Source organism: Thalia democratica, chromosome 5 (assembly GCF_965202585.1).
Source record: "Thalia democratica chromosome 5, ktThaDemo2.hap1.1, whole genome shotgun sequence".
In the NCBI taxonomy this organism is placed as follows: Eukaryota; Metazoa; Chordata; class Thaliacea; order Salpida; family Salpidae; genus Thalia; species Thalia democratica.
The window spans coordinates 16,856,502-16,866,986 of NC_139169.1; positions in this window are offsets into that span (position 1 = coordinate 16,856,502).

The following is a 10,485-nucleotide window of genomic DNA, read 5'->3' on the forward strand; positions in this document are numbered from 1 at the left end:
TTCGGTATTTTAAAGTTTTTTGAAGGTACCAAGAAATTCCTCATAGAATCTTTCTTTAATTTGTTTAAAAACGCGTAGAGTGTGTTTTTGTGACAATTGCTACATGTAAAAAAACATTTAGCCAAAAACTCAAAGGTCGAAATTTTAAGGTCCCATACAATTTACAAACGGGTTGTTTTCAGAAAAATGTAAAAAGCGTGACGGTGGTAAAAGCTAGGAATTTAACTTTTATGTGTTGAATATTTATTCGACTTGCCACACACAAATAGTTAGACTAAGCTTCACTACCAAATTTTAATTTTTGAGGGGCAACAGACGCACCCTAATGTCCGTGCAAGTTTTTTGTATTTGTACAATTATAAATTTACTAATTTAGTTTAATGACTTGTCTAACTAGTAAAAAAAAATATGCAAGTAACGTGAAAAACCAAAGTTACCCCAGCTCGAGTTGCTCCTGCTCGAGTTTTTCCTGCTCGAGTTGCTCCTGCTCGAGTTTTTCCTGTTCGAGTTTTCCCTGCTCAAGTTTTCCCTGCTCAAATTGTTCCTGCTTGATTTGTTTTTGCTTGCGTTTTTCCTGCTCGAGTTTTTCCTGCTCGAGTTTTTCCTGCTCGAGTTTTTCCTGCTCGAGTTTTCCCTGCTTGAATTGCTCCTGGTCGTGTTTTCCCCCTTCGAGTTTCTTCTGCTCGAGTTCAACTTGTCTTATTGTTCTCGCGTTGTAGTAAATTTTAAACAACGACCATGATTAAATTCACATGGTGCTTAAAGTTCATGCAGCTCCAAAATTCAACTTTTTAACATTTTTGTATTGACAACTTGTAAACATTTAAGATGTAGCTTACACAGTATGGGTTTGCAGCTCTAATTTCAAGAGCATTTTGAACATCAAACATCAAAACTTGGAAAAAAACTAATTCAGCAGTGAAATTAACGACGTTAATGTAAACATTTGGCTTTATTTTTTGTACAACTTCATGATAACATAATTTTCTTATTTTTCAACTAATATAAAAAATGTTATATCATTTTAAAGTACAATTCCTCAGCTTTAGGATAAAGTTACTATGACACAGTTTAAGGATGTACAGCTGAAAAAGAGGCCCATTTAAAGAAGCGTGATTATAGGCTTTAACTGTAAAATCAAAAAAATAAAAAACTAGCACAGTTTTTCACTCTTTTAGGTGGAGCTACAGCTCCAGCGTTCCACCTTACGCGATGACCCTGGTATATAGTATATAAACAAAAACGTAGGTTTAGTATATAAAACATAGAAAATTGATAAGTATTAAGTCATGATTTTTCTTAAAAAAAAAGTTATTTACTGTTGATGGCAGTTGTATTAAGATTTTGAGGGTGTTTATGATCGTTTTGACTGGGTAATCTTTACAACTGCGTATTGTTAGACGTATTTATTTAAGTATTACTCAATGTTTACTTTATTAAAGAACTCGAAAAAAATATAGTTTTGTAGTTTTTTACCATAACTAGTTATAAAAAATTAACTGTAAGTAATAGAAAATTTTATCAAGTTAAATTTAATTTTACATGTCGAATAAAAAAAAACTTTCTCAGATAACATTCAAACTAATTTTCGTCTTTAAAATAAATTGAGTTCAGTTAAAAATCAATATGAAATTAAAAGTCATGAACTAAATTCACAGCAAGTAGCATTATCTTCAACTGTTAGTTAACACAGTTGTAAAATTAATACACCTCTTCCTATTAATGAAGAATCATTTAACATTTAATGTTTATTGATCAATACCAGTAAATTTATCGTTTTAATAAATATATGTACTTTAAGTAAATCAATGAAAATATATTTTTAAAAGTTTTTATATAACACTAGTTATTATCAACAGTATAAGTAGTTTAGAAGTATATTGTCATATGACTTTGGTAAAACTAAATTTTTTATACAATTAGGTTACATATATTTGTTTAGTTTTCAAATGAAAAATTTAAAAAAAAAATTAGGATTATGACTTTGTATGATTATTTTGGTATTTAATTAACACGTTATAATTTAAAAACAGAAAAGTTTTTTACTGAAATCACTATTTTTCAAGTAAATTTAATTTATCCTTAAATATACTATTAATGTAAATGTTAAAAGCAAAAGTTGATAAATTTGAAAATATTTGAGTCTATAGTCATAGGGCCAACAAAAATAAAAAACTTTTAAATTTGATGAAAAAAACGTACAATTGAGAAATGTTTTTGCCAACAATTTTTACTATGATTTTGAGCTTTTTGAACTTCTCTTCTATTTTTAGTATCGTAATCATTGTTTTTACTGCTTTGACTTGTGGTGTAAATTACTTTTACTTCTAAATTATAAAAAAAAAAAATTTAAACGTTATTATATTTTTCATAAATCTTTTATATTTTATCTGAGTACTAACTAACCTCCTTTTATGCTTTTTTTTTTGTAATACATAAATAGTTAAGGAAGCTCTACTACTAATTTTTTCAACTTAAAAATAATTAGATAATTCGTAATTTGGCAAACTAAGATATAAAGACATTTCGAAATATGTGAAAACTATAGTTTAAGGGCTTTCATAAAAATAACGAACTAAAACTACACATTTAATTAAGTTGCAATTAGTTATATTTTTTAAAAGTTCTAAACACAAACGGTGAGCTGCAATAAAAACAACTCAGGTGTTTAGTAACATTCATTTGGTATGACTAAGTGTTATAGCAGATGTACAGGTAAAAATATAAAATGATCTAAAACACTTTATGTATGTAGATAGACATATAACTAGCAGAAAATAGTTGATGTTAGTAATTATAAGTCATAATTACTATACAGTATTTTTAAATAATTTTTTTAAGTATTAGGATAAACGTTAGATAAATTAAATAATTATGAAAAACCTAACATTCAAATATGGATTTTACCACACGACCATCACAAAAGTTTTTTAGACAACCTACGACCAGTTTCATCATCATTAAGTCTTATTTATTACTAATACTATATGGTCGTCAAGGTAAAGTTTGTTATTTATTACTGATACTACAAAGCATCTCAACTTTGTCGATGGCGGCCATAATAAACATTGGTCAAAAAAATTTAACAAAAACGAAAAATTATAAAACTCATTAAAAAACACAAAACAAAATTAGAAGATAAAAATAAAAGTTTTCGCAGAATTCCTCAAGCTGGTAAAAACACATTTATTATAAGATAAAGTTGTGTAATACTTTGTTATATAATTGAAAATAAAATTGGCGAAACTTCTATTCATTTGATTTTTTTTGAATTTGAGTCGAAAAACTAAGTTCTGTTAACACCATTTCTATCCAACTATGTATAACATTTACACGGTTTGTGTTTAAATTTGAAAAATTTACTCATTTATTACTTTTTAGTCATCTAAATATTTTAAAAAAACATATAATTTAAAAAAAACTTAATTTATATTAGCAAATTTGTCCTTAAAGAATTATTTTTAAAGCATTGTATAATACAGATACATAGGTTCTACTATAAAGTACTTAATTCTTTGTCAATGATAAAAATCTACAATAATTTTCTTGTTAAAATTAAGCTTTTAAAAACATTTTTTGTGTTGAATATAGCATTTAAAATTTAATCAAAACTTTAGTTAAGCAGGATACCGCACGTATATTTAAAATTTTTTTTTTTTTAATAAACTTTATAACTTTTGAAAAACGTATGTTATGATTAACTATGTACAGCAATTTCACTTCGAGCATTCAATCATTTCATATCTAGAGTAACATCTCGCATTTAATAAAATAAATATTTTATTCATAAAAACAAATATTTCCATCGTACATTATATCCTTTACTTGTATTACAGCGACATTTTAAATTTTCCTTAGTGTAATTTTAATAACTAATAAAACTTATTAGGTTACATTACATAAAATAACAAGTTATTAATAGTTAAGTGACATGTTAAATTTTATTTAAACATAAAAAATTGAAATTTAATCACACAAAAAAAAAGTATTTTTATATGTACTTAAAATTTTGATTCAATATGATTTAAAACTATTATACTAACTCAACTAATTTTTACTTTTGTAATATTTATAAGTTTAAAAATTCAGTGATGTTAAACTTTACTTCGTAAAATTTAAAAATAAATGTTACTAAATGCTATTTTGTAAAACAAACTAAGTCTGTGCCTTGTGCAACTCGACTTCGATAAGCCTAAAGCCATTACTGGTTTAACTCTACAACACCTGTCTAAAACTATTTCTGATTTAAATTTATAGCACATGTCTAAAACAATTTCTTGTTTAACTTTCCAACACCTGTCTAATCTACTTTTTCATAATAATTAAATCTGTTTACCCAAATCAAGTACAAAATTAGACTTGTTAAAAAAATTTGCTATGTAAAACAAGCAGTACATTAGAAGAGATCGGGTAATCTTGACTGTAGTAGATGTTAAATAAGCAAGGCTTAAACAATAATGAAAAAAAAGTATTTCATATCTAGTTGAAATGTTATAATAATACACATTAAAAGAAAAATTTTAGTTTATTTGGTAAATAAGTTTTTATAACCTTTTTAAATAATACTCTTGTATATTAGTACTCTTTAAATGTTACTAGTTTTAAATACAATTAAAGCCGACCATTTTAAAAACCGATTATGTTAAAAATCTAAACAAGTTACATGATTGATTGTTAATAATAAAATCTGTTTAATAGTGATATACAAGCTTAAATATGTATGAATAAAACAGTATTTCCTTATATTAAGAAAAGTTTATTTTTTTATTTGATAAATTTTTACAAATTATTTACAACAGAAAATTTTTTTTGTAGTTATAATTAAATTTATTTATAAATAAAAAATGTATAACATGTTAAATATATTTTTAATCAATAGGTTTAAGAAAATGCATAGAATTAACTTGGCTAATTGAATGTAATTAAACATAAAATTAAAGTTTAAATAGTGATTTTTTAGTTGTAATATTATATATATAAGTCATGGCTAACTAAAAGCCAAATACAAAATTATAAACACTTTTGATGTAAGGTTTATTATGAAAATTAGAATTGCACGTTAAAGACGCTGAAGATAACTATCTATTTCAGGGGTCGGCAAACTGCGGCCCGCGGGCCAATTGCGGCCCGCGAAGGGTAAATCTGCGGCCCGCGAGCATGTTATTTTTTTGAATGGAATGCGGCCCGCGAAAGAAAATTTTGTGGCCCGCGAGCATGTAAATGTGGCCCGCTGAGCAAAAATTTGTTTTAAGTTAAATTTTTTCGGTAATTCGACTTAATTTGATTAGTTTGGTTTTAAGTCTCTCTATAACATTTTAAAATAATTTCAAGTAATAACTGATTTAGTTTAAAAGTGTGAAAAAGACAGATTAGCGTACTAACAGGATATGTTTCTCAGTTTCATAATTACTTATTTTTTACAATAGTAAGTAGTTATCTGAAAAAAGAGTTTCAAGAGTGCTTGAATTTAATAAGTTGGTTATATAATACCTATTTATTAAATAAACTTAATGCAAATATTTTTCATTTTGTACAAAAGTAATGCACAGTAATTAACTAAAAAGTCATTTCTTTATAGCTTAGATATTCGTTTTCAATATTTTTTATACCTCAGTTTCTTTTATAATTTTTTTATTTGTAAATTTTATATTTTAGTGTGATACATTTAAAATAACATATTAATAAGAAATAAGGTTCATTTGATTTTTGTTTTGACACATTTTAATTTTTTATAAGTTTTTTATGGACACCAACCTAAAAAAAATGCTCATGTTTTAAATCACTTTTCTTTTAATACTTTACTTAGTTTAAGTTTAGTTTATGCAAACTTTTCTAACATTGGTTATTAATACATGTCATATCTAAATTTGTACAGACACATTTAAAATAATATATATGACATAAGTTAATATAGTTTTTGTTAGGTATACATTCCATTTTTCAAACATTGATTTTGTCAAACTAAGTTAGTTTTTATGCCTTGCATATTAATACACACAATTGCTGTTTTAATATAAACTAGATATAGGGATGGTAATTTTATAAAGTTTGTACATTGTTAATTAAAATAGTTCAAATTCAAGCAAATAAACAACTAAACATTGCCACACACATTAGACTATAACTATTTGAAGACTTTAAATCTCAGGCCAACTAAGCCATTTTTTAAGTTTTTTGCTAGAATTGCTTTTTGTATACAAAAATATCAGGAATATTTTTGTTGACTTAGGCTGGCTTTTTTGCTTGAAAGAGTGGCAAATTAAACTTATGAAGTATGTTTTGCTCAATCCACAGTGAGTTTTAATATATGTTAAATTTTAAGTCTTGCAGCTGATATAATTCAAAATATTATTTATATTATTTTGTACATTAAAGATTGAACAATCAGTTTTGCCAAAAAAGTGAATACCGGAAAAGCTTTGAATTTGTGAATTTACGGTTAAAAATTCTAGAAAAAAACTTGAATTTGAGAATTTTTGAAAAAACCTGGAATTCAAACAATTTTCACATTTAAAGTAATGAAATTTCGATTTGACTCAAAAAAAATTACCAAATAATTGTTTTTTTTGTTAACAAATATAATATAATAGCTTAACAGTATTTTTTAATATTGATAAATGTTTTAAGATATTTTGTAAAACTTTAATTAAACTTTATACTAAAAATAAAAAAGGAAATTGTACTTCCAAAAACTCCGTATTGGTACATTGCAGCTTTACTTGAAAAATTTCACCTATTGTTGTGGTTTGCGTTGGAACTAAACCAAGAAATTCTACTAAAATGTCAAAGTTAGTAAAAACATCTCTAATAAAAATTCTAAGATGAGCAATAGTTTTTCTATCAGTGCTCTCATGTTAACAGTTTGATTAAAGTTCTAATTTGATTTATGCGACTTTATAAACTTGTTGCATTTCCTAAACACGACTTCATATTGTCATTGAAGAAATAAACAAAAAGTTTTCATTACCGCCAACATCAATTCTTTATAAAAGTTTTCAATTATAAACGATTACTTTTTTTAGGTAATAAATTTTGCTACTTTATTACTTGCCTTAACAATTTTTTCTGACCATTCTGTAGTTACTGAAGATAATAATGTGCTTTGTCGGAAACGACTTTGGTGATTTTTTTTATTGTTTCTCGCAATAACTCCTAATTAACGCTTTTTTTATTCTTGTAGCTCGTCTTATATTTTACATTTGACATTTTTAAATGCAATATTCTTATTGCAAATAAAGAATTGCTATCATGCTTAATAAAAAAAATATTCTTTTTTGCTAATGACTCAATAAAATTTTATACTATTGTTAAATTCGTTTAAGAAACTCAATTGTCCATTCCAGCTGACTTATATATTTTAGGCATGTAATTTATTTACTGTTAATAACCTTTGTTATTTCTTTATGTAGTGACCTTTATATTAACTGGATTGCTACACAAACGGGCTACTTTAAAAGCTTAAAAACTCAGGTGTGTGTGAAGCTTTTATTTCAAACACTTTAAAGAAATCTTCCAATTCTAAGAATAATTTTTATGACTGTTGTGTAGTTTACTAATTGAATTTTTTTCTTGTTTTCCTACACTTTGTTTAATTTTTGATAATGAGGTTATCTCAACTAGGTATTTAAGCTTGATTAACAACTATTTATTAGATTTTTCAAATTTTAATAAATTTAAGCTGGTTTGATACATCTCAGACATTTTTGCTTTTTAGTGGCAACCATGTAAAAGTCTAATTACTAATAAAATATTTTATTAAAGTATTTGAGAATTAATTATGTTAAATCATTTGTTTTAGCTTTCTGGAATACAAACAGGTATTAATTTTTTTATGTTAACTAATTACTAATTTTCTTAATGAGTGTAAATTATTTAACTCGCAAAAACTTTTTTCAAAGGAAATATTCTTAGAATTATGAAAAAGTGTTCAGGATATAACAAATATATAAAAGTAACCCATAAATTGTCTTTCAAGTTAGGTTTTTATAGAGAGTTAGGTTGTAAGTAAAATTAAAAAAGTATTAAGTTTAACATATTAAGTGCTTATGAAAGTACATATTTTATTAACAATTTTAGTACATATTTATTAAAGTATATTAGTCAATGTAAATCATAATCTAATGAATATTAACTTAAAAAGGCATTCTATGTATAGGTAAAAGTCATTTTAAATAATAAGGCGAATAAAATTAAAACTTTCCTCTTGTGTGACTAAAACTAAAACCATAAGATTATTCAAATGTCACTAAAACTAAAACTGCGGCCCGCGAAGACTTTGGAAACTTGAAATTTGGCCTGCGACCACCAACTGCCTGCCGACACCTAGCTTAGACAATAAAATTTAGGTTATTTCCCTTGGAGCATAATTTCATTTGTCTTAAATTCTTTAGTATTAAAAAAATCTAGGACATTGGAATCAGCTAGAATTTTCTAATTATTACTGATAACTATAATGCTAAATACTTATTAGACAAATCTTCTTTAAGTTGTTTCATATTTATGATTAAAAAATTATAATGTATATAAGTATTCAATTTTCAATTTTTTAATTTAAATAAATTAAAAAACTTTGACTTAAATTTTAAACAGTTCATTTTATTTTGTTATATATGTTTTGACCCTACATTTTCAATCTTGTAATGATCAACTTAAATACTTATTAAATAGTTGTTCGGACCATGTTTAGGTCATCAGGCCTAACATGAGTGACAATGCACCTTTTAAAATTCATCTTCTCATTTTAAAATTCTTACAGACGGATACTAATTGATATCAAGCAAAATAAATTTTAAGTATTTTCAATTTGACATATATACTTAACTTTGAAAAATTGTAAGAAGAAAACTAAATCACCAACTACTAATAAAAAATTTACAAGCATTAGTCAATAAAGGGTAGTTTATTTTTTCTATCAAATGCATGGTATAAAAGCACTACATTTTTACTTTGAAGATTCAGAAAAAACTTTGCTTGTTTTGTACAAAGTTTTTTTTTAGGATATCTCTTTTTAAAATTTATTTATAGCTAAGAACCTAAATATTTATAAAACACTACTCATATAGTTTAAAATGTTTGTTTAACTATTATTAAAAAATAGAATTTTATTTTAGTTGAATTTAATTACATTAAAAAATGTTTTTTTTTTCATAAATTATAATTTTTTCTCATGATTTCATAACTACTAATAGGGTAAACTTAAAACTTATATATCGTACTGGGTTGCCACACACTCAGGGAAACTCAGGGATATTTTAAGTTATAGAAAATCTCAGGGAAACTCAAGAAATTTTGACTCTTATTTTCAAATTCAAGGCAGTTTTATTTTTTTTTTAATTCAGGGAAATTTTAATATTAAAAAAAAACCTCAGGAATTTTTTTTTTCTTGATCTAGAATGAGATTTGTTTAATCCAGTTTCAAAATTTTGTTCAATACAGTTAATTTTATACATTTTAAGTGCTTATTTAGAAATTTTTTAGCCTTGCCGCTAGTTCTTTAATATTTTAGAATTTACATTGTAGTTTTTTTAATAAATTACAAAATCTTTAATGATTTCAAAAAAGCTTAGGGAAACTCAGGGAAGTTTAAGGTTACTCAGGGAAGTTTCTAGTCACTCAGGGATGATTTTTTGATCCAAAAAAAGGCAGCAACCCTGATTGTAACATAATTGTCTTCAATAGTATTTATACAAATAATCATAACTATATTAGAAGTAACTTTACTAAAAATAAAGTTTTGTTTTTTAATTAGAAATGTCCTCTGGAAAAAGTATTTAAATTTTAAATTTGCTAATGACTTTTTGCTTCCCCTTATCACCTAGAAATTGAAATTATGCAACAAAACTTGAACTATTAGATAGTATTCACTATATATTTAGATTATACATATTGAGATTTTGGTTTGATAAGCAGTATTATTAAGTATAATAAGAAAGTTTTGTTTTAGGGGTATAGGGGGGAGTGGGGGGGGGGTGGGGTAAACACTTATTTTTTGATCTTTTTATAAATCTTATTTTATGAAGCATTTACTAAGCTACAAGATGCTTTTTACAGATTAAAAAAGTTTAAAAGAAACTTGAGATATAGCCGGTCAAAGTCGGAGGCAACATTAGGTTCCTTATGGGGGGAGCAAACTAAAACCGCAAGTAACTAGAAATCACTAAAAATCTATCTCCTCTTACGTTTTTTGAGATAACTACCTCAAATTTTCAGAAAATTATCCTTGCAAAATTTAAAATTTTTTGTCGGAATAGAATTTAAAAAATAATAAAAATAAATATTTTTTAACAAAAAAAAAAACTGTTTTTTTGTTTATTTTTTTAATAATTTTTTTTTTAAATTTTTGTAAAATTTCTCCAGACAGAAATTTATAAGTATATAAAGGAACATGTCCCGAAAATTTGAGGTGGTTATGTAAAAAACGTAGGAGAAGATAGATTTTTAGTGAAATATTCTATTTTTGCCGTTTTAGTTTGCGCCTCCTATAAG